The sequence below is a fragment of the Rattus rattus genome, chromosome 12 (assembly GCF_011064425.1).
Source record: "Rattus rattus isolate New Zealand chromosome 12, Rrattus_CSIRO_v1, whole genome shotgun sequence".
Taxonomy (NCBI): Eukaryota; Metazoa; Chordata; class Mammalia; order Rodentia; family Muridae; genus Rattus; species Rattus rattus.
The window spans coordinates 60,384,095-60,389,036 of NC_046165.1; positions in this window are offsets into that span (position 1 = coordinate 60,384,095).

Consider the following 4,942-nt stretch of genomic DNA (forward strand, 5'->3'; position numbering starts at 1 on the left):
TTCCTCCAGCTGCCAGTCAGGTGGAAGGCGGGAATTCAAGCACGGATCCCAAACCCTCTAGGGACAGGGGATCAGACAAAGAGACTCGAAACCCTTGCCTATATAATGGAAAGCAGGACACATCACTTCATATCCTGTGTCTTCCTTACTAGACTAGTGTTTGATTTGGTATTAAAAATAAGTTTGGGGCTCAGCAAGGTGACTCTGTGGACAGAGAGTCTGCCGTGCCTAATGAGATGAGCTGAATTTGATCTCTGGGACCCACATGGTGCATAAAAACCTACTATTGTAAGCTCTTTGCTGACCTCCGTGGGTCACACACACACACACACACACACACACACACACACACACACACACACACAAACTAAAACGAAATGTTTAAAAAAAAAACAACTCCCTAAAAGCTATCCCTAACACCCTCTAAAGTCTTTTCAAGATGCTCGTGAGTGGATATCTTGGCTTGCTGCCACCAGCAGGGGAGACAGAGGCACAGACCTGTTCCCCACTGACCATTTCCACTCCCACTATCCATGGTGTGCAGTCCTGCTACCTCCTGTAGGACTCTTGCAAAACCTTCCATGTACCTCTCCTGTCCCAGGTACTCCTGTTTGTGGCAGCCAGGTTGCTCTGAAACCTGTCTTTTTCTTATGTTCCTAAGCCTTCCTGGGTTCCCTAGCATCTGCAGGGGGAAAAAAATGAAACAAACAAACAGACAAACAAACAAACAAAAACCCATGTGTCCCTTGTCTCTGCCTCTTCTCACAGAAATATTCTAAGGTTCTCCTGTCAGGTGGCCTTGCCCTCCTGTCCCCCACTGTGGCTGTCCTCTTTGTTGAGCCCTCTCTAATCCCCCTTTGTGGGAGCAACCACCATTGTTAGCATAGCTCCTCCCTCCTGGACCATGCCTTTCTCAGCCCATTCCACCTGGGAAGCAGAACTTGCACTCTCCAGGGCTCCAGACTTGTGCCTGGAAAATGACGTGGATGAATAACCCTGACCCTCATAGAGCTTCCTGCTGGGGAACCCTGACCCTGGTAGAGCTTCCTGCTTGGAGCTAGACCTGTCAGTTATCTAGGACCTGAGTCAATGGGGTTAGAGGATGATTTTTCACTCAGGAGTGCTCAGAGACATGATAGACACTCCTGATATCATGAGTGGCTCCCAAAGCCACCCATCCCCGTTGTCACTGCTCCTTATTTAGCCCCATTTGTTGGACAGAGAGGGACTTGTCTTTCTTTTTTAAAACCATGGGGCACAGAAGAGCCTTGTAATCTTCTCATCTCTGGACAGATGTATAATTAGCTCATGCAACCTCCTTCCTCCCCTCTAATCCCTTACAAGCTGCTCCCTTTAGCTCTCCAGACAATGCTACTACAGCTCCAGACAGTTATCCCCCGCACCCCCCTGTACCTATCCATAGGGGTCTATGTCTCTCTTGGTGTTTATTTTAACTTACAGCTACAGCCTTTGCTGACAAACCCAGGGATAAAGGAAGTGCCTTAGTGTCCCCAACAACTCCGTGCTCATGAGCATTATCATGTCTCTAGTACCAGCAAGTCCCTAGAATTGCCATGTCTACCGCAGTCGTCATGTCTACTATACCACACAATGTCACTATGCCCCAGAGGTTCACTCTATCCCAAATATGATCATGCCTTCAGTCGGCATGTTCTCTGGCGTCACTATGTCCCACAGCATCTCTGTGTCCTCCGATATAACCATGTCCCTGATACCATCACATCCCCAGCACCACTGTGTCCCTTGTTATCACCGTGTCCCCAGTGCCATCTTGTCTTCAGCACTGGTATCGCCCAATATCACCATGTCTTCTAGCATCCCCAGTAGATAGGACTCCTGCCCCTGGAACCCTGCTTGTGCACAGGAGGCCAGAGGAGACAATAGTGTCCTAGGAAAGGCAGAGGTCTCAGGCAAAGACTGCCCTGGCTCCTGCAGGCCCCAGGCAGAAGTGCAGCATCACAACCCAAGGGCCTGACAGCTCCATGATTCTGACATTCTTCTAGAATATAACTGTTCTTTAAACTAGAATTTCTGATCATTAAATAGGCTTCGTGACCTGCAGGATCCTAAGTCCCAAATCAGAGCCGGCAACTCCCAACAATTCTAGTAAATGTCCTGCACTGGTGTGTGACAGTGTTATGCAGGGTATGGCATAGACACACCTAGCAGCGCACATCTCCTCACACCATCCACACACAGGGACCCAATATGCCATTCACACACAGACACACTCAAACATACTTTTATGGACAAGCACACACATTACACATGTGTGCCCATATGCATACCTTAGAAGGAATCTCAGCTCCAGGAGAAGGAGCTGGAGGAGCAGACCTGTCCAGCTGGGGTCTATGAAGGGGACACCGTGGAAGGTATCACTGGAAGAGGTTTCACCAATCCTTGTCAACACAGTGAGGGAAGGTGCAAACGAGTGGAACTTACAGCCACACGAACAAAACAAGGAAGAGTCTCTGAAGAAATATTTTGAGTCCTTCAAGTCTCTCTGGTGTCACCTGGCTGTTTGTTCAGTCATAGTCATCAGAGATAACTGAACATCCTCTGTTCTAGTCTGTAAATTGGGTTACGGGAACACAAAGACTAAAATGCTGTGGCATCCATCTACAAGGCCTGCACACTCTTGTGTGTCCAGTAGACACACTATGATGAGTGGCTGTATAGCTTTTTTAGTCTTTGTGCTTCCCTAACCCAGTGTATAGCCCAAGACAGCAGATGTTGCGATATCCCAGGTGAATACAAGAATGAATGAATGAATGAATGAATGAATGAATGAATGAGTGACTGGGAGAAAACAGCAAGTTGTTTTGAATGGGAAGGACTCAAATGGTCCTTGAAAATGGACTGTTTAGTAACAAGAGCCGGAAACTCTTGCTTGATGAGTATGAGCTGGGGTAGATATCATGGGATGCAAGCCTTACATATGGTGTTGGCCAAGAGGAGGAGGGGAAGAGGGAGGAGGAAGGAGGAAGAGGAGGAGGAGGAAGAGGGAGGAGGAAGGAGGAGGGAGGAGGAGGAAGAGGAGGAGGAAGAGGAGGAGGAGGAGGAGGAAGAGGAGGAGGAGGAGGAGAGGAAGAGGAGGAGGAGGAAGAGAAGGAGGAGGAGGAGGAAGAGGAGGAGGAGGAGGAGGAAGAGGGGGAGGAGGGGGAGGAGGAGGAGGAGGAGGAGGAGGAGGAGGAGGAGGGGGAGGAGGAGGAGGAGGAGGAGGAGGAGGAGGAGGAGGAGGAGGAGGAGGAGGAGGAGGAGGAGGAAGAGGAGGAGGAGGAGGAGGAGGAGGAGGAGGAAGAGGAAGAGGAGGGGGAAGAGGAGGAAGAGGAGGAAGAGAGGAGAAGGAGGAGGAGGAAGAAGAGGAGGAGGGGAGAAGGAGGAGGAAGAGGAGGAGGAGAGGGGGGGGAAGAGGAAGGAGAGGGGGAGATAGAGGAGGAGGAGATGGGAGGAAGAGGAGGAGGAGGAGGAGGAAGGAGGAGGAGAAGAGGAGGAGGAGGAGGGAGAGGAGGAGGAGGAGACACCCACGTTTCAATGGACACAGAAGCTAGAGCTAGCTAGGAAAGAGCTTAGGCTGCAAGGTGGGTTAAAGCCCCTGTTAGATCTCCCAGGTAACTCATGCGCGCAGGTGTAAGTCCGTCTCCTACAGGCAGATCTGCACAGGTGAGGCAAAGGATCAGACACCGGCCAACACAGCATGGTGCGTCTTAATTTCCCATCCTTTCTTGGTCTTTATCCTCCCTGTAGCAGGAGCCTTGAGAAGTGTTGCCCTTTTTCATTAGCCAAGCTGAAGTTGGTCCAGCCAGGATACCCTATACCTGAACTATCTACATCACAGAGAAGGCCACTTTCCTGACATTTATGTTCACATGAAGGTCCAGGGGTGATGGATGGTAAAATTGTGGTTCCCGGTATCCTTGTTCTCCCAGTTAGTGGTCACATAGGTGTAACTAGTATGGAGCCCCTCCAGGAAAATGGCAGGGTCCCACAGGCAATGCGGAGTCCAGTTAATTATGGGGTGTAGGGGGCTCTTCCTCAGTTTTGTAAGCTCCTGGAGGCCCAAGGGGGTGGAGAGAGAGCCACCCGGGAGTCAGTGTCTTGCTGGAAATCTATAGTGAATGATCTTGGCAGCACAGTCTGTGTGGCCCCACCATCAGTGATGAAGTATTCCAGAGAAACCCAGGGCCAGAAGACACTGAGTCTGCCTGGAGGGGTGGGGTCAGGAAGGATGGAGAGGGCGGAAGGGTGCGGGGATTTCAGGGGAAGTGGACAGAAAGCAGAGGCTTCCAGTTTCGGGGGTGGGGTGGAGAGGAGAGGTGGATTGGAGAAAAACAGATTAAGGGAGAAAAAATAGAAACCACAGGAAATACTCAAAAAGGTAACAGGCCAATGGAGGAATTCCTGGTGGGAGGAAACAGTTTAGCTGGCTAGAGACGTGGACATGGGCTTAGCTCAGGGAGGGGCTGGAGGCCAGCGAACAACAAACAAGATAGATGGATTCAGGAACAGAGTAAATAGGACAAGGGAAATCATCAGGCAGAAACAAGAGACAGTGACCTCACTGCCAGAACTAAAGGGGGCAGACAGGAGAGAGGGACATTCTGGAGACCTTGAACAGCTGATGGGTTTACACACAGATGCTGGAAGCTGTAGGTAACAGGGCATTTGGCTCCCAGAGGCAGCAAGAGCTGTCACTCAGCAGGGAACTAAGTCCTTCTTGGGGTCCCCATTGCTTCAAGAGTCTAAAAAGGCGATAAGGGGCCATTTGATCATTTTAGCACAGCTTTCCAGTGTCTCAGCTCCACTATAGTTACAAGGAGATCGATATAATTTCATGATCCTCTAGGAAAGAAAGGGATAGAATTCTTGATGAGCTAGGATGTTGTGTTAACAACAAGCTGCATCCAAATTTCAGAGATTT